The sequence below is a fragment of the Schistocerca serialis genome, chromosome 7, assembly GCF_023864345.2.
Source record: "Schistocerca serialis cubense isolate TAMUIC-IGC-003099 chromosome 7, iqSchSeri2.2, whole genome shotgun sequence".
NCBI classification, from domain to species: Eukaryota; Metazoa; Arthropoda; class Insecta; order Orthoptera; family Acrididae; genus Schistocerca; species Schistocerca serialis.
In genome coordinates this window covers 333,244,757-333,265,278 of record NC_064644.1, presented here as the reverse complement: position 1 = coordinate 333,265,278, position 20,522 = coordinate 333,244,757, and the positions used below count along the sequence as shown (strand labels likewise).

General features: G+C 33.3%; 1 protein-coding gene and 1 non-coding gene across 5 annotated transcripts in view; one reads left to right on the top strand and one right to left on the bottom strand.

The window, feature by feature from the left end:
• The window catches only part of LOC126412744 (katanin-interacting protein-like), a 354,094-nt gene that overhangs the window by 26,567 nt on the left and 307,005 nt on the right, over positions 1–20,522 (top strand). The gene's annotated exons all lie outside the window — the stretch shown is intronic.
• On the bottom strand, positions 18,140–18,213 carry Trnal-caa (transfer RNA leucine (anticodon CAA)). The gene has a single exon. It is a non-coding gene; the product is annotated as a tRNA-Leu (tRNA).

Genomic DNA, 20,522 nt, shown 5'->3' with positions numbered 1-20,522 from the left:
ACGATCACCACTTTGAGCACCTATGAATGTTCTACTCCTGGGCTGCGGTACAGGAGAGTCAAAGTCAGTTTTGTGTTATGTTTTTACTTGGTTTTCATTTGTTTTCTGACAACTCTAGCAAGTGGACAAGTTTGTGATCCTGGGCTCAAAGTCAGTGTTGTGTTATGTAATTAATAATGTGTTTCAGTGAATGATACACTGTGATACATTTTTGAATAGGTATTTAGAAGAGGAAATGAATTACCAAATAAAAAATACAGGGTGCCATTTAAAAAAGTCATACCGCTGTTCATATCTTTGTAAAAAACAAAGCTACAACAAAGGCAGTCATGCTGATTGGTGTCCCCCTGAAGGCTAAAGAACATTTGCTTGAAACATTTTGTAATTTGCATCTGGAAAAACAGTTATTTAAGGTGGTCAGGATAAATGGGCACACCCTGTATATAATTTATTATAAATGCGTCAGTTATAGAAACTTGCGGAATTTATTTTTGTGTCTTATCAGCGAATAAATTATGGAAATTTTACAGGAGAGCATTGATCATTAGTTCTTTCATTGAGTGTATTGTGAGTGATATGTTTTTATTTTTAAATATGTCTACCGTATATCTTCAGGGATGTGTGGAATATTGCCCATGTCTGCATAGTGAAGGATCTGTAGGTTGTTTTCAGTGCCTTGTACAGAATGTTTCTCATTAGCAGTATGAGTAGCAATGGTGAACATGCTTGAGTTGCTTAGTTGAATTGCATTGAGATGCTCCTTGAATCTTATCTTGAAGCTTCTGCCTGTCTGACAATGTAATATTTTGCACAGGTATCACATACTTATTTGTATATACCAGATTTCTTATGGGGATGCATGGAAGTACCTATATTATGAACAGGTTAATGTTGCAGCTCTAATTAAAAAGCTTAAAGAGTTTTCGTGTGAAAAAATTTGGAGTTGTTATTTTTCAGCACTCACTTGTAGTTATGGTGATGGAAAGTAGTATTGTGATGATATAATAATGCATATTGTACCATTATTTGGTGATATACAGGGGAAAATGCTGTTAATAGTAATAATCCATATAAGAGTGAATATGGACTGCATTTAAATTGTAGATAACAGGTTATGGTGTTAAAATAGAATCATCCTTTGTTCCTGTAATCCTCCTGGCCTCAATTTTGATAGTCACATGCCCTAAACTCACCTTCACTCAGCCCCAGGACACAAAATTCTGTCATCCTGCACCCACACCATCTTCCTGGCAGTCTTCCCCTCCTGTGTCCTGCCCAGTGCTTGATTTGTAAAAAAGGAGCTTCCAGTACTGTGACCTTCGAGTGGATGTTTTTGAAATTTAAACTTCTTAAAACACTATTCTGACACTTTTCTGAGCATTTTGAAAAAAAGTTTGTTTTACATCACTTCAGCCACAGTAAAAGTTGTATTGTATTGCAATCCAAAATATGCATTTCTGATTTTTTGTTGTCAGAGATACTGGTACAGTGTATCTGTCACTTCCACCACTACTATATACATAATCATGCCCTGCACAAACTCATCAGTGCTGGAGCCATCTTGTAGTCCTGTCCCATGACCCGAATGCCTCTCCTTGCCACATTCCTAGCCTGTGCAACCACTGCCTCCCTCCCATAGTTCTGTAGCAATCATCGGCCACCGTTTCCCAATCTTCCCTCCTACTCCCTAATTCCTTTTTCTGCCCACCCACTCCACCAAATGTTACAATTCACCCTAGTCAAGCAGCAAATCTGATGTTCATTTACAGTGTATTTATCCAAATTGGTGTAGCTGGACAGGTGTGTGGGGGACTTGAAAAATGATTCTTCCATAAGCTAGTGAAGTTTTATCGGGTGTATTTGCCTGCCGGTAATTCAACTCCTCTATTATTCAGTGAGTTGTACCTTGACTTGTAAATTGTATAAACTGCTGTTGTTTATCCAATAAAAATCAACTCATTACAAACCCACACTATAGAAAATACCAAACTGACATCGATAGAAAATTCTTTGAATTTGTGCTTATTTCATTGCATCTTTTATTTGACAGAAATTATTGTTAACAAATTGATGAAGCAACTATGAACTGAACTCTTTCACATGGGGTGGCCATCATATACATGGAGTTATTTCAGTGAAAGGCCCTGAAGAAGCTAGCTGCCTTCCGTAGACCCACTTTTCTTTAGGTCTATGTAAAGATGTTGCTTCACTAATCTATTCTTGTAGAGTATTTCGTCTCACTGTACCTAAGTATCCTTTTTACTCTGAACAGTGAGCATGATAACTAGCTTACACTGCTGAATGTATTAGCCCAATTAAGATCAGACTTACCCTTGGGCTTACAATGTTTACTGAAGGTCTTTGCACACAGATGTAAGAGGGCATTTCGAAAAGTAAAGATACATTGGCTCGCAGTCCATAATCAACCCCGTTATCCAAACATTTGTAAAGTCGGTACACAAGCTTTTGTATCCCACAGTCATAGAAGGTACCCGCCTGTTGTCGGAACCACATTTCAACTTCATCTTTGATCTCTTCATCATTGTGGAATGATTTTCCATCAAGATGTGACTTCAGGTAACGGAAGACATGGAAGTCGGTGGGCGCAAGGTCTGGTCTGTATGGTGGATGGTCCAATACATCCCATTTTGAATTGTTTGAGTAGTGCTTTGGTTACGAGCGCTGTGTGAGGCCAAGAATTGTCATGAAGCAAGTGTACCCCACTTGTCAGTATTCTCCTTCGTTTGCTTTGAATTGCCCTTCGAAGATGTTTAAAAGTCTGGCAATATGCAGCAGCATTAATTGTCGTTCCAGGAAGCATAAATTCCAACAGAAGAATGCCTTGTCTGTCCCAAAAAACAGAAGCCATGATTTTCTTCGCTTAAATCGATGTTTTGCATTTCTTGGCTTTTGGTGAATTTGAATGGCACCATTGCATTGATTGTTACTTGGATTCAGATGTATGGTGATAAACCCACGTCTCGTCACCTGTCACAATGTGATCAAGGAACTCATCACCTGCTTCAGCATAGCGCGTGAGGAAGTCGCGTGCAAAGACATCCATTTCTTTTTGTGTTCTTCCGTTAACAGTTTTGGAACCCAACGCGCACACAATTTCCTGTACCCTAACTTGACAGTCACAACGTCATAAAGAGTTGTCATTGATTCGTCCGGTATAATCTGATGCAATTCTTTCAATGTGAGACATCTATTCGCATGAATTACTTCCTCCGTTCTCCGAAGAAGGGCATCAAAGATCACAGATGGCCGACCTGTTCTTTGTTCGTCATGAACATCGGTTCTACCTTCAGAGAAATGACGACACCATTTCATTACATTTTGTCAATTCATAATGTTCCCATAAACAGAAACAATTTCTTTGTGAATATCTGCTGGTCGCTGACCTTTCGCATGAAGAAAACATATGACGGAGCGCACTTCGCATTTGGCGATATTCTGAATCGGCGCAGCCATTTTAAATATGACCTACTCCAACCAGAAGCAATGTTCAACTGCCGAACGACCGCGAGGAGAAAGCAGACGGTTCAAGGTTAACACCAGTGTTGCCAACTTGCCCGCCAAAACTCTTCTGTTCCTCTGGCGTACGGTGTATCTTTACTTTCCAACATACCCTCGTATATCTGCATATACCAGCTGTCATTATCTGCTTGAATGTGAAGACATTCTAACAAGGAGCTAGATCCCCAGCAGTGGAACTGACATTTTGATACTATCTGTATGGTGATGTAGGTTAAGATCCCAGATATCTTACCAACAGCCATTCACCCTTGTGGGCCCTCATTTGCAAGTAATCAAAAGAAAAAAAAAATTGGAATTTCATGTGACGCTTAATAGCATTAATAGAGAAGCTTTATGTAGACTGGTTGTGTGATGTAATGACAGCAGTAATACCTTCACATGCTGAAGGTTGTGGGTTCGAATCTCATCAAGTACCTTAAATTTTTTTACTTTGAAATCTTAGTCAAAATGACTTCAATTACTATTTTTCTTCAATTAGTAGGTTCAAACGTAATTTTTTACTTCTAAGGGCCTTCATAGCCTGTTCGGGTAGAGTTTGGTTTAGTATTCCTTTTTCACATTTTAATCATCGTATGAATTTTTTTCGTTTGTTTTAATTTTTTTCTCTATATCGTCCATTTTCCACTTGGAATATTTGTGAATGTGAATTTAATTATATTTATTTATTGTAATACTTAAATATTTGAAAATTCCAGTCTGTTGGGTATATATAAAAAGGTTATGAAATGATCTGTTTATATTGATCATGCACTATTGTCTAAAATGTATTTTTCATTACAGGAAGTACTCTTTTTTTTAAAATTTTTTTTGGTTGTTGTCATACAAACATTTAAAACTGAGTGTGAATTTCTGTTGCACTGTGGACAAAATACCGGAGATGAAGATTTAAATGAAAGAAGGGATTATATTATGAGTAACATGAAATTCTAGAAAAATGAGGAATAGAAAATAATGACTGCAATGACATGGATGAAAAAATAGGATGAAAAAACAAAAGAAATTAAATCAAAATTAATACATGAAATTAATTAAAATCACGTGGACAGTGATTTCCAGTGGAAAGCGAATGATACGAAGAAAAATGAGAACAAATGAAGAAGCTGATGTGATGATTAAAATGATGTGTAAAAGGATGGAAATATAAAATTACATTTCAACCAATTAACTGAATGAAAAAATTAAAGTACCTGATGAGCTTTGAACCCATGCCTCTTTTTTTTTTGTCCGTAACTCGCAAATGAAGAACTGCCAGAGTAAGTGACTAAGGGTGTGATAGCTGGGATATTAACCCTTATCACAGTAGAGATGGTTTCAAAATGTCAATCCCACCATTCGGGACTTCTTCTTGTAAGTAGTCCAGTACAAAGGGAATGTGAGCATAAAAACTTAGTAGCAAAATTAATAATATGTAGAGATTTTTGTGAAGAGAGGCTCCACAAGCACCTTATACCGTGTGACATGTGCCCTGGGCCTGATGGAGGTCACCCAACAACCCAGTGCAAACAAATGAAACTCCATTGCTACTTTGCTAGTTCTTTAAGTGAAAAATCTGCAGGTAAACATTATTAGGCTCTCACATAACTACATTGTTAAGAATATGCTGTAAGCTCTTGCTCACAGCCTTTCTAGGCATTGTAAAGGATACCTTAGAAAACCAGATGTATCCAATATTCGATGCCATTTGCGAGTTTACACACCTGATAAAATTATTATTTGGCCTCCTTATTTTGTCTCAAGCAGAAGTCCATAGACTTGGCAAATTACTGTCCAGCAGCTGTGGGCACTTGTCGTACCATGCAAGTTCATGCAAAAGTTCTGTAATATGTAAATGAATATAGGAATGTGGTAAATAAATCAGTAGTCATCTCACTGATTATTAACACTGATGAAGCATGATTCACAAACAATAAGATTCTCTGCATTGTGTACCTTAGTATTGACTACAGCGCGACATTCACTAGTGGAGTCATGCAGCTGTACAGGACTGCAATCAGACTATGTGTCATTTGATTGCCTCTCAGTCCTAAGTTGTGCTTCATGAAAAACATTCAATCATCATAGCAGTGCGGAGTACAGCCATCCATAATTAGAGACCAGATATTGAAACAAAGTGATGCATGTGACCACTTATAAGCAACTAACCCAGGCCTATCAAACATCAGCCCTTTTATACTGTCACTCCTGGCAATCATTTAAATTACGGTAGATGTACAGTTAACACATACATATCAATTTATGTATATTGATACACTGTACCAATTGAAAGTAGTTGTGAATGAAATAATACTACATGATACAGTCACATTAAAGTGGCAACCACCTGTGTTATACATCAAAGGGCAATAACTACTCAGTGACAGCAGTTTGCAGCTCTAGCAGTGGAGGGTATATAAAGCGTGTCGATGGGGTATAGGGAACAGTGCATTTGCTATAATGCAAGAACAGAGTTATTTATCTGATGTCCAGAACGGCATGATTGTATCTCTCAGGCTATGGGTAAAAGCGTTTCTGAAATGGCTAAGTCGTAAACTGGTTGTGTGATGCTGTGGTTAAAGTATACCGTGCATGGCAAAATGGTGCTGTACAAAACTGGCGCTAAGGCAACTGTGATGCACCATGGGCCATAGATGACGGGACTGAATGACAGCTGCAGAGATGCGCACAGTTGAATAGATGTTCTACTATTGTGCAACTCACCTCTCAGATGAACCAAGGGGCTATCAGCAGCGTCTCCTCAATGACCATTCAGTGCACGTTGCTGCCTGTGGCTCTGCACAGGAGGCAACTGGCTCATGCACCCATGCTGACTACTGTTCGTCAGTGACAAAGCCTGGAATTTGCACGCCAGTACAACAGCTGTAACAGATAGCTGTTGGCATTAATGGCATGAAACATATGAAGGCAAACATGCAGCTATCGTTAGAATGGTCCAGGCTGGAGGAGTGAGCATTAAGGCATGGGAAATGTTTTTGTGGCCTTCCCTGGGTGATCTTGTCATCCTGTGAGACACAGTGGATCAGCACAAGTATGCCTCTATCCTCCGGGTCTGTATCTGCCCTTAAATGCAGTTTTAAGAAGAATTCCATCGACAGCTCGTAAAATTGTTATCTTATTGATATACTACCGGTTTTACTGCCTAAAGCCACATCATCAGGGGTAACATTAAGCCATGTCTCCACAAATACATTCTTCTACGAGGGCTAGTCTTGCAAGTTTTGCTGGAGAACTTCTGTGAAGTTAGAAGGGTAGGAGACGAGTTACTGATGGAAATAAAGCTTTGAGGACAGGTTGTGAGTCCTGCTTGGGTAGCTCTGTTGGTAGAGCATTGTCTGCAAAAGGCAAAGGGCCTGGCTTCAACTCTTGGTCCAGCACATAGTTTTAATCTGCGAAGAAGTTTCGTCGAGGTATAACATTGTTAGGAGATCATAGGTGTACCCATCACTCTAAATCAAGATACATTATCCAGTGGATGTTATCTACATTAGATTGGCTAACGAAAGGTGATGAAGATGTGATCTATTAACTTCATAAAAATTGTTGGTGGGTGGATCACTTAGTTGTTGACCCTTGTTTTAAATTTGCCGGCATCAGTGGGACATCAGGGCAAAAAGGTGTTGGGAAGTTTAGAAGCGGCTCACACAAGTGACTAAGATGGAGCGATGAGTTCACCTATGACTTTTTAACATAGTTGCACCAGATGATGCAGCTTTAGGCTGCAAAACCGGTTGTGTAGTAATAAAACAACAATTAAACCATCTGTCAGCAGAATTTACAGAAACACCACGCCTTTCAACAAATGCAGATATCCGGAATATAAAATACTTTGTACATGAAGATTGTTTTCCCACAACACTGTGGCATTTGCTTACAGAACAGTGCAACTTCTCACACAGCTTGTAGTGTACATGCTTGGTTTGAAGAGTATGAGGATGAGTTTTCCATGTTGTTGCGGCTACTGATGTCTCCGATTGAGAATCTGTGGAACCATCTGATTGGGCTGTGTGCACCATGAGGTGCTTAATCAAGAAACCTTGTGCAGCTGGTCATGGCACTAAAGTTGGCATGGCTCCAGATTCCTGACATTCCTGATTGTACCTTCCTGAACCTCATTGACTCTCTCCCTGCATGTCTCGCAGTGGTCTACACAGCAAAAGATTTTTATTCAGGGTTTTGACAGTACAACACATTAATAAAGTTTAAATAAACATCAGGTATAGTAACACTGATCTGAGTTACATGATAAAAAACCTTATCTTAAAATATGCTATCGATGCAGGTAGGGTACGTTCTAGGCATAGTCTCTAAACACCCTCATTCATTTCATTGTGTCTTTTATTGTTTTGTATCAAGTATTGACTAATTATGCGCATATGCAACAAAATGGCAATTTTAGGTAGCTAAACTGTACTGCCGTACAATTTAATGATGCCATGGGGTCAGGATGGCACAGGTAAGCCATACTGGTTGCCTTATACACGGACCAGTGACATTTATGTGACCACTGCCTATATTCAATGTCAATGTGCGATAACTACTCACAAATGACAGGTGGAAACTTTAGCAGAGGAGGGTATATAAAGCAAGTTGGTAGGGGGAGGGGGACATGAGGAACAGTGCAGTCATTGTCATAATGCAGAAAGAGAGTAATTTATCCGATGTTGAAGACATCATCATCATTGGCTTTCAGACCAAGAGTGTAAGCAATGCTGAAATGGCTAGGTTTGTAAACTATGTGTGTTCTGGCATGGTTAAAGTATACCATGCATGGCAAAATGGCACTATGCAAAACCAGCACTGAGGCAACTGTGATGCACCATGAATAGTATATCTATGCTGATCTGGACCAAAGAGCATACTGGATTAAAAATTCCAGGATATAAACCAAGATTCTAATTTTGCAGTAGCCCCCAACTAAAAACTTATCTATAACCACAAAACGAAATTCTCATTTAAAATTTAAAAATCTAATAAATTTTATTCTTGTAAATAAACTTCACTTGTTTGCCGCTGGATCATGTTGTGCAAATTCCACAATATTTCCTTGGAGCAACTGTCCAACATCTTCAGGTGTTCAGCTTTGCTGGTCACTAGGTTAATTAATAATAACAATAACAATTTCGGGAAAGAATATTAAACGATCTTCATAAAATCTGTAAAACGAAATCTTTAAAAATTATTCTAATCTTAATAAACAACAATCAATCTTATCAATAGATCTGAGGAAAATGTTTATAATAATGATAATGAGAATTATTTTCATAAGCTTCTAGTAGACAAATATCAAGGAATTAAACAAATAGTTATAAGACAAATTTACCGGGTTTCAATTGTCTAGATGATTACGATTTTTTTAAGTCATGTAAATGAAATTGTAGAAAAGATTCTGCTTTTAAATCAAGATTAATAACTTATGGAATAAATAATAATGATAATACTGTTGAACCTGAAATTTTAATGTAGTTTTAAAGCACAAGATGATATACAAGAACTTAATTTTAAAACAACTAATCAAATTTTATTAAGAACAACAAATTTAGTTGATTATTAGCAAAAATCAATGAATAAACTATTAACTGAAATAGAGGAAATGTAAAGGAAAAATTTGGTTGTTCTTTATTTTATGTAGATAGTTTAGAATTGTGTTAAAGGCACAATCCAATTTATGACGCTTCTTATGTTGATTTACCAAAAGTAATTACAGATAAAATATCTGTAATTAATGTAAAAAACACAGATCAAAAATGGTTTATTTATTCAGTACAATCAGCTTTATATCCAGCAACTGATCATGTAGAAAGAGTTAATAATTATAAAGAAAATTGGTTTAGAAATAGATGAAATTTTTGAAAAAGAGTAAATTAATTTTCCTGTTCAGTTAATAGATTTCAAAATTTGAAAATAAATCAAGTAGTTCAATTAATGATTAGGCATATGAAAGCAATGAAGATGAAAAAATTTACCATTGAAAGAATAAACAAGAAAAACATGTTAATCTCCTTATAATTAAAGACGAAAATAATTCTCATTGTTGGATAAAAATATCTAGATTAATTAGTCACAAACAGCTGAAAATGGACATCAAATTTATCTTTGTGATTGATGTTTAAGATATTTGTATTCACACAAAAAAATTAGACGATCCTGAAAATGATTGTAAAGAACATAAAGAACTAAAACTGATGTGCCTGTAAATGGTCAATTAATTGAATTTGAAAAATATAATCATTCAATAAGGGTAACTTTAGTAATTTATGCAGATTTCAAATGTCTTTTGAAAGATGTTAACACTTTTCAAACAAATCCTAAAAAATGTTATATTAATAAATATCAAAAACATTTACCAACTTCATTCAGTTATCATGTTAAATATTCTAATGGTGATTATAAAAATCCCGTTGCATATACTAGTAAAGATGCAGCAAAAAATTGATTGGAGTTTTAAAACAAGAATCTAGAGAAACTGCTAAAATATATGGACAAGATATTCCAATGATAATGACAAATGAAGATAAAATAAATTTTACAAATTCAAAAACTTGTTTTATTTGTGAAAAGAAATTTACTGAAAGAGAAAAGAAAGTAAGAGATCATTGCCATTTAACAGAAAATATCGAGGAATTGCACATGAAGATTGTAATTTTTTAATTTCTAGTTTATGTTCATAATGTAACAAATGATGATTTTAATTTATTTAACAATGAATTAACAACAGATAGTAAAGATATCAATGCTATTCCAAATAATGAACAAAAATATACTTCTTTTAGTAAATATGTTGAAGATGGATTAACATTAAGATTTTTAGGTACATTTCAATTTATGGCCTCAAGTATTGATAAATTATCTTATAATCATAGAAAAGAACAATTTAGAGAAACAGCAAAATATTTTGAAAGTGAACAGTTAGATTTAATAATTAAAATAGTACTTCATTGTAACAAATACATGGTTTCTAAAGAAAAATTAAAATAAAATAAATTATCTACAAAGGAATGCTTTTATTTGAGACTTAATGGAGATATTTCTGAAGAATATAATTGAGCAAAAACAGTTTGGAAAAAATTCAATATTTATAATTTAGATGAATATACAAGATTACATAAAAAAGCTGTTCTTTTAATTGTAGCATACAGTTTTGAAAGTTTTAGTGGTACAAATATTCAATCTAAAAAAACCTTATCCATCTTGGTTTTTTTTAGAGCTCCAGTGTTATCTTGGGATTCTATGTTCAAAATGACAAAAGTTGGATTTATTAAACAATTATGACATGATTTTATTTCTTGATTAAGGAATCCGAGGTGGAATTCCTCAAAGTATTAAAGGATATGCGAAACCAAATAATAAATATATGAAACATTTTTGGTGAAAAAACATTCAAATTATTTTACACATTGAATCACAAATAATGTATATGTCATAATTTTTACTATTTAAAGATTTCAATTGATTAGATCCAAAATGTTTCAGTTTGGAAAAAGTACTTAAAATTACAGGTGGTAAATAAATATTGTTATATGTGCGTGACTTACATAAGGATTTACCATTAGCACCATAAGGAGGAAATAAATTATTAACAACATTAAATGATAAAGAAAAGTATGTTTTACATTGTAAAAATCTTAAACCATGTTTAGATCTTGGATTAAAATTAAAGAAAAATCATAGAATCTCATTAGTTGGACAATCAGATTGGTTGAAGAAATACATTGATTTTAACATAAAAATGAGAAAAAATACAACTAACGAATTAGAAATGATTTCTACAAGATAATAAATAATTCATTGTTTGGAAAAAATGATGGAAAATATTAAAATAGACAAAATATTGAAATAGTAACAGATCCAGGCAAAAATATACAAATTATATTTCAAAATCAAACTGTTAACATACATGTATGTCTATTGTTGGCAAAGGCCATTAGCCAAAAGCTTTAAGTGTGAAAATCTTTTTCTTGTGTCTGTTTGCGACTCAGCATCTCCGCTATATAGTGAGTAGCAACTTTCCTTGTCATAATATTGTGAACATATTATGGTATTTTCAGAAATTAATATACAGTAAACCAATTTATATTGGGTTGAGTATTGTAGATATTTCGAAAATAAAAGTATATGATTTTCATTGCAATGTTATGAAACCAGAATATGGCGAAAATATTCATTTATGTTATATGGATACTGATTCTTTCATTAATGATATAAGAACTAAAGACTTTTATAAAGATATGAAATCAATGACAAACGAATTTGACACAAGTGATTTTTCAAAAGTTAATGTTTGTGGAATTCCACAAATAAGTAAAATAATGTAAAGAAAAATTGTGGAAAAATTATGTTAGCGCACGGTAGTTTAAGATCGAAAATGTATGCTTATAAAGTTGGTGATAAGAACAGAAAAAATCTAAAGGCGTTAAGACATCTGTTGTAGAAAAACATTTGGATAACAAAATAAAACAATAAATGAAATTGAATTTGATTAGATCATTTAAAGACAAATTGTGTACAATTGAATGTAATACAACTGTTTTACGTTCTGGTGATGATAAACATGTTATATTACAAGATGAAATTAATGCATTGCCATATGGTTATTATAAATAAAACCCAAATTAAGTAATAGATTATGTCATTGATTTTTTATGGGAATTAAAGAGTTGCACAAAAGATTTTCTAAAATAAAAAAAAATTAATAAGTTTTTAATATTGTTTCATGGTATGGTAATTTATGATATTATTCCTAATTTTCCAAATATTTTTTCAAGTGGTACCATCATAAATACCATTTCCTTGCTTTAAATCTGTGAGAATCTAGGTGTTATTAGGTTTTGTAACAAGATTTGGTAACTCATTCTGTAAATATTGTTTGTTCACTACATTTACATCTAAGGATCATTTATATTCGCAATTCCTTTACCTTTAAAACCAATGTTACTTCTAGTTACTTTAAAAATGGCATTTAATTCCTTCTGGAATTGATGATGGTTTCTCGGGTCTCCAGCCGGGTGGTAGCGTTGATATCTCACGACGTTTCAGGAAGTGTCATACTACACATCTTCTGGCGAAGTGTCGAGATTCGCGGAGAGTGGACTATTTATATGCACGGTCACCCCACTCCACTAGACATCGGGTGGCTGCGGTGGACCAGCGGCTTACACGTGGTGGTGGGGATGGCGGTCGCCCCCAGTGGTCACGTTCCGTTCTCGGTGTAAGCATTCTGTCTGCGTCCGCGGCGGAGGACACTGACACGCACGCTCCCGATGGATTGGCACTATCGCAGGGTTCCATGCTGCACTGAGTTGGTATCCCTAATCTCTGTTGACCAGAGTGTTGTGAATTCTCATTTCTATGGATTCTTTGATAACACTTTCCCAAAAACCAGATGCTCGGCACAGTACCTTTGTGTTTTGAAGTTGAAGGTGTGTTCTTCATTTATGCTGTGTTCTGCTATGGCTACAACTAGGGAGCTCCTAGGTTCTGCCAAAGATGTGCTAAACGTTAACACACCAGGAGTTTACAGCATACCATGCGAATGTGTAAAACAATACAGCGCTGCATATCTAAACTCTGCGAAGAACATATCAGATGTTTGCGACTAGGACACGCAGAAAAATCAGCCATAGCAGAACACATAATAGTGACACTGCCATTGGCTGACTACATCATGTGTCTTATGCTCGAATATCCATTGTTATCAGCTGGAGAGATCACATGACATGAGCTATGACTAGCTTACAGTCTCGATTGCTTGCAATCTCAATTTCAATGCTTTGAAAAGTAACATTCAGTGTTTGGTGGAATTTGAACTTATACTTTCCTAATACTAAAATATGCAGCGCACATTTTGCTGCACATTAAAGATATTTCCAAAACATGTTTTATTTTCCCTGAGTTTATTTTTCTAAAGGGCGGAAAAATTCTACGTCATTGTATAAAACTACAACCGGTCAAAGAATTGATAAGTTTTACAATTCCTAGGAAAAGTATATTGTCACTTAACACAGAAATTGTATGTTTTCAGCAGTGAGAAAGTGGATTTTTAACTGCGAAATCTGGGAAAAGTATTGAATTTTTTTTTCTTGTCTGCATATACTCGCTGAAATAGTTATGTAGTTAAGGTATATTTTCTTCATATAAAACAAATAGAAGTTTTGTATATTTATTTTTATAGCAATAAATCCAATGAGTGCCAACTCAAACAGATGTATGTAAATTTAATATTCCCTATACTAAATTTTTTGGTTCATTAGATAATTTGTCACTTGTAAAAATGGCACAAAATATTTAATATTTAATTGTTTAACTGATTCTTCTATGTCAAAATTAGATAAATGATTGTTAAGTATTTTGATTACTTTGAAATTTTCTTCCACGTCCGCGTACTTTCTTTTCCATTACTATATTTGGTCTTTTTTGTTCTTTAGATTCCTTATCATTTTTTTACATTTGTAACTGCTTTGGCTATTGCTGCAGAACCACCAGCTAGTGGACCAAGATCAGTTAAACATGGTACTGCAGCCAATAATAATGGTAAAAATCCATCTTTGTATTGTGTTAGTCGTTTACCTTATTTATTTTTTGTCAGATATATAATACCTTTTTCACAAAAGGAATAGTTAATAAAACAAGAAAATTTTTACCATTTTTTTTTTCTCTACCATTCTTTTTTGTGTTTCAATTAAAGATGGTGCAGTACAATTTAACTGTTCATTATTTATTTTAAGTTTAATTGGTTTTGGTTTAATTTTACACTAGCTATAGTCAATTGTAAAGTTATTAGTTTATAGAGACTAAAAATTAATGAAGTATTTTCTATAATCCCCAGTTTACAACACCAAATCCTAACTTTCATTTTCCATGCATTATTCCTCTAACTACAGTCGGAGCAATATTTTGTCCTTCTGAAGCATCAGAAGCATGCATTCTTTATTTATTTTAACAGCTTCATGTCATTATTTCGAAATATTCATTGTTTCTTTTCCATAATTTTCACTGTAACAAATTGTGTGTGGTAAATTATTCAAAAATCTAATGAAATAAGGAATTCCTTTTGATCACTAATTATAAAATCACTGAATTTATTACTTAACATTTGAGTCATTCCAACTTTTTTGCCATGATAATTTTTATTTCCAGCTAATTCTTCTTCATGGATTACTGCTAATCTATCAAATAAATGACGAACATCAACAATCCACATATATTCGACTGGTTTTTCTGAACATTTTTACTAAACTTCACAAACTTTTGCCAATGAATCATCAAGGTTTCTTTCTGAAAGCTAGGAAAATATTCTTCAACAACTATTTTTATCAAGCAGTTATTGATTTTATTTTATTTGGATTATTTACATTAGATACAGCATTTAAGTCAAATAAAATTCTAGCATAATTTTGTAAATCGAGACAATCAGATTCTGTACTTAAATCATCCATAGTTATTTGTTTTTTAGATAAAATTTTCATTAATCCATCTGTTCTTTTAAATTTGTTTCCAAAAGTTTTTAATTTATCACCATTGAATTCTACTGTTAATTTAAAAGACCAACAGGTCTTAATTAAAAAAAACAGGATGTTCACTATGAATGATAAATTCTAACATTCTTTCACTCACATTTATTTTTTAACAACTTTTTTTATTTCCTTTTTTCTCCATGCTTACTCAATAAATCTTGTATTTCTGATTCACTTAAAGTTTAATTTCTTTTATCACTCTCAAATTGTTTAATTGTTGGTATATCGTTAAATTCTTCTATATAATGTTGATTATAAGGAACCATTTGTTTTTCAACTTTTCTCTTTTCTTTAATTTGCTTCAATTTCTCTCAAAACATTGTTAACCAATCCTTTGATTCTATGGTTAGCTTGTTCAGTTGCATAACTGGTTAGTCTTCATTTTTAAATTTTTCATATTCTGTTCTTGGTTGTTTTTTCCATTTTTTAAACTCTTCTTTTAATTGTTCCTTTACTCTTCTATTTCGTCTGTCTTTTTTAGCAAACATTTTTACAAACATTTATTAAGGATAAAAGTAATAATCATTTTTGTTGTACATTCAATGTTCATGTTTAACGTTTATGTTCAACAATTATGTTCAGTGTTTATAATACATTCTTAATCTGTCCTCTGTATTTACCATGCTTCTTGTCATATCTATTGCTATAAAACCAAATTCATCATTATTCCAACATTTATTAGATATTTCTTTAAATTTATCAAACTTTTAATCTCTACCAACTCATGATAAATATGACTTAAATATGTATCATCTTGTCTAAGAATATTTAAAAAATTAAAATTACTTTAACTAATCATTTTGGTATTTTTTAATATGTTTGACTCAAATAAAAAAAGCCTATTCCTTTATGTCTACTTCTATTGAAATTCTTTCTAACTATATCGTGATTTTCAAGAATGAAGTCATTAAAAATTGTAACTGAATTATCTTCACATTCATCTAATGGAATAATTTCATCATTATTTTCAATAAAAGTAACAATTTTTCATTAATTTTTCAATAAAAGTAGCAATTTTTTCATTATTTTTTCCTTCATTTTTTCGCATGTTTTATAGATTCTTGATGTTTTGGTTGATCTGACCTTTTTGAATAAACATACAAGTGATAAATATTTTTCCAATTTAACCATCCTGGAGCTGCATATAATCATCAATCATTAAGGTAGATTTTTCACAACCAATTGGTCCTATGACAGCACATTGAATAGAGTTTGGAAAAGTTTACAATGGGTATTTTTCAATTTCTTTTCTGGAATTATTATTTGTGATTTCCAATCTGTCATTTATTTATGTAATTTTTATTAGTAGAAATGAGTGAATCATTTCAATTGAGTGTTAATTCGTCTGTTCTGAAAAAAAGATTAACTTCCAATTAGGGAAACTTATATAAGTATTTAACTAGTTGGTTTATATTCAAATTTTTTAACTCCAAATCGTACATTGAAAAATAACAAATTTTACTGTGATGCAGGAATATCAAAGTTATCAAAAAATAATAAATTATATACTATTGTAGAAACAATAGATATTCCTGTTGATCAGCATACTTTGGAAACTTAGGGAAAAAATAAGCTTTAGAGAAGATGATGTAAAATTATTTATGGATAAAGAAGATAGCATTGGGCAAGTTTTAAGATTTAATAATGAAATTATTGAATCTGATGAAACAATAATTGCTATAAATGTGCCAAAAATTGTTCCATTTGAAGTAATAAATGTAACTTTTAATTTGGCTCATGGAATGTGTGTTAAACATACTGATAATTTTCATCAAGAGACTAATATTATTGCTCTATGTAAACCTAATATTGAATTTGGTGGACCAATTATTTATGAACCAAATCAGTTATAAATATTCCAATTTTTGCTACTAATTAGAATTTAGAAATAACTATAACTGATGAAAATGATAATTTTGTTGACTTCAATGCAACTTATGTAAGAGTAATTTTGAAAATGAATTAATAAATTTTTCACTTAATAATTCATGAACAGTATCGAGAGTTATCAATTTTACTCATTTCCTGTAATGAAGAAACAAAAGTTAATGTTAATTTTTCCAACAAGGAAACTGAAATTAATATTAATTTCAGTAGTGGTTGGATTCATCCTACTGTTCGCAACTTTATATGACATTTGGTGCTATTCACAGAGACGGAACAGATTTTTCTGCATACAATGGTATATCTAATAGTAAACTAATGGACAATTATGTATTGGAATGTCTTGGTGTCTTTACAATTAAAAAAAGTAAACAATATTTTCTCTAGAAGGAACATCCATTTATTTTTCATCAACTTTTATTCAATTAACTTCATCCCTATCAAATGAAATAAATATGGAATGACATATTCTTAAAAATGGTTAAATTAAAACCAAACAAAATGAAATACTTCATCCTTTGGCATTATTTGGTGGATTTTTTTAAAGATTATAAAGAAATTTAGTGGGAGTGTGAATAAACCATAATTTTTACTTGGAGTTCGAGAAAAATCAATAAAATTCTATTCTTCATTGAACTACTGATAATGATATTAGTATGCTTTCAAAAGTAGGTAAAATTGTTGTTAGAAGTATGGAAATTCGTGTTCCCATTGTTAAATATGAAGCAGAATATTCACTTGAACTAGAACAAGAAATTCCATTTTCTTTCTTTGATCTTCAAACAAATGAATTAAATGGAAAGAGGAATTTTGAGCTACATATTACCAATTAGTATAATTTTACCAATTTTGATATGCACCACTTTATTTTCGTTGTTCTTCAAACTAATCCAAAAATAATCAGTTAAATGATTCTTCTTTATTTGATCGTGTTAAATTACAACATATCTCTGTTAAAAATGAAAGAAATTAAATTTTTCCTCAAGAATTATGGTATCTTGATCCACCAAATAACATTTTAAAAACTCATGATACGTTTAAATAACAATGTAAATGTGAGTCCTTTCAATTTTATTCAGAGCTACCTAAAAACGTCAGTGAAATTAAGTGCATTCTTTAATGAAAAATATATAATTATATAATTGAATATGTCATTGTGTATTGTAAAAACAATTGACTTATGAAACTTCCTGGCAGATTAAAACTGTGTGCCCGACCGAGACTCGAACTCGGGACCTTTGCCTTTTGCGGGCAAGTGCTCTACCACTGAGCTACCGAAGCACGACTCATGCCCGGTCCTCGCAGCTTTACTTCTGCCAGTAAATCCTTTGTTGGAGTATTGGTTCTTACCACTCAAAATCACAAAAATTTAACTGAACACTAAATACAATGAATACTTCCTGGAATTCTAAAAAAAAAATCCCATGTTTTTCCTGGTTTTCTACCGGATGAAAAAATTCCCGGGTTTTTCCCGGATCTCCTGGTTGTCCCAGGTCGTATACACCCTGATCTAACCTCCCGATTGCACACAGCTGCCCAACCCACTCTCCTTCTCGTCCCTGCTCGCTCCCCAGTGGCACTGCAATGTACGCCACCCCTAACATACTAACCCTCAGCACCTCTGCTATAATGGTGAGTGGCAATTTTCCTTCTATAATACTGTTACATTCCGTCCTAGATTTTCCTTTGTTTGAATTTTACATCCCAGAAGTGCATGAAAGGAGTCAATGAGGTTCTGGAAAGTACCAAAAGGGGAAGTGGAGCCATGCTGTCACCAGTGACATGGCGAGCTGCACTAGGTTTCTCAGTTGAGAATCCATGGTACGTACAACCCATTGATGTGCTCCCACAGATTCTCAATTGGCTTGAAATCTGGGAGGTTTGGTGGCCACCACAGTACAGTGAACTCATCCTTGTGTTCTTTGAATTACCATGTACAATACAAGATGTGGGACATGTTGCACTGTCCTGCTTATAGATGCCATTGTGGCAAGGAAAAAACAAACTGCATGTAGAGGTGTGCATCATCCCCAAAGAGACATGCATATTTGGGTTGATCCACTATGACTTCCAGGATGACGCATCACCCAGGGAATTTCACAAAAACATTCCCCAGACTATAACATTTCAATGATTGTTGCATGGTTGTACACAACTGGCCATCTACCCTATGGAGCATAAAATGAGAATCATCTGAAAAGCCACCTGTCAGCACTCTGTGGTCATCCAGTTGCAGAACTGGCAAGCAAATTCCATTGTTTGTCACGGATGAACAGCAGTCAGTATGGGTCATGCACCAGGCACCTGCTGCGGATGTCCAATCACGGCAACGTTTGATGAAAGATCAGTGAGGATACGCTATTGGTAGACCCTTGATTCATCTGGGTGGTCAATTCCTCAACAGTTGCACAGCTATTTGTCTGTAAATATTTCTGCAGCTGTTACTCATCTTCATCATCTATTGCTCATGGTAGTAGTAGTAGTAGTAGTAGTTGTTGTTGTTGTTGTATATCTATGCCAATTCTAGACCAAAGAGCAAAGTGGATTAAAAATTCCAGAATATAAAATAAGATAAATTTCGCAGTCTCCCCCCAACCAAAAATTTATCTACATCCTCAAAACAAAATTTTCATTTAACTAAAAAATAAATTATTCATTTAAAATTTAATATTATAAAAACTAAACTTTTCTAAAATTTATTCAAATCCAACGACATGAATCAAACAATCTTTATTTTGTTTTTTACATCACTATATAAAAAATCAATCCAATAATTTTCTCTCACTTTTCATTGTCTTCTGCAAAGATTTTAGTATAACAATCTGGAAGAGTAATTTTAAATTTATTATTTAAAAGTAATAAAACTTTTTTACCATATTTAGTTGACAAAATTTCAGCTTTATAAACATTGTAAGAGTTAAGTTTTTTTTTGGTTGTGATAATTTAGTGACTTCTGTACAACCATTACTATGGTTGTTAAGTTCAGTTAATAGATTTTCAATTCTACCATTTATGTTCATTTTGTTTATATTTTAATTATATAGAAAAAAATTTAAGGTTCAAAAAATTAAATCATTTCGAAAACTTTTTAGTTTTTGGAAATCTTAAGTTTCCAGGTTTTATCTTCTCTAGTTTTCTGAAAATGTTTCAAAAGGAAATGAAAACATGAAATTAAAACTTCATTAAGCTTTTATATTCTCTAGTTTTTGGAAAATATTTCAAAAGGAAATGATATTTTTTATTTATTTATGCAATTAAAAATTTTCAGTAAGCATTCTATGTTGTGAGACATATGTCAAATTCAGAATGAGGTTTTCACTCTGCAGCGGAATGTGCGGTGATATGAAACTTCCTGGCAGATTAAAACTGTGTGCCCGACCGAGACTCGAACTCGGGACCTTTGCCTTTCGCGGGCAAGTGCTCTACCATCTGAGCTACCGAAGCACGACTCATGCCCGGTCCTCACAGCTTTACTTCTGCCAGTTAAAGGATATTACTGTATCCCACTTCTGGGGAATAATACTGCAGCAAAAAAAACATGAACAAGAGAAAAAAAAGAAAATAATACTTAAGTCGCAAAGGCAGTGCGCC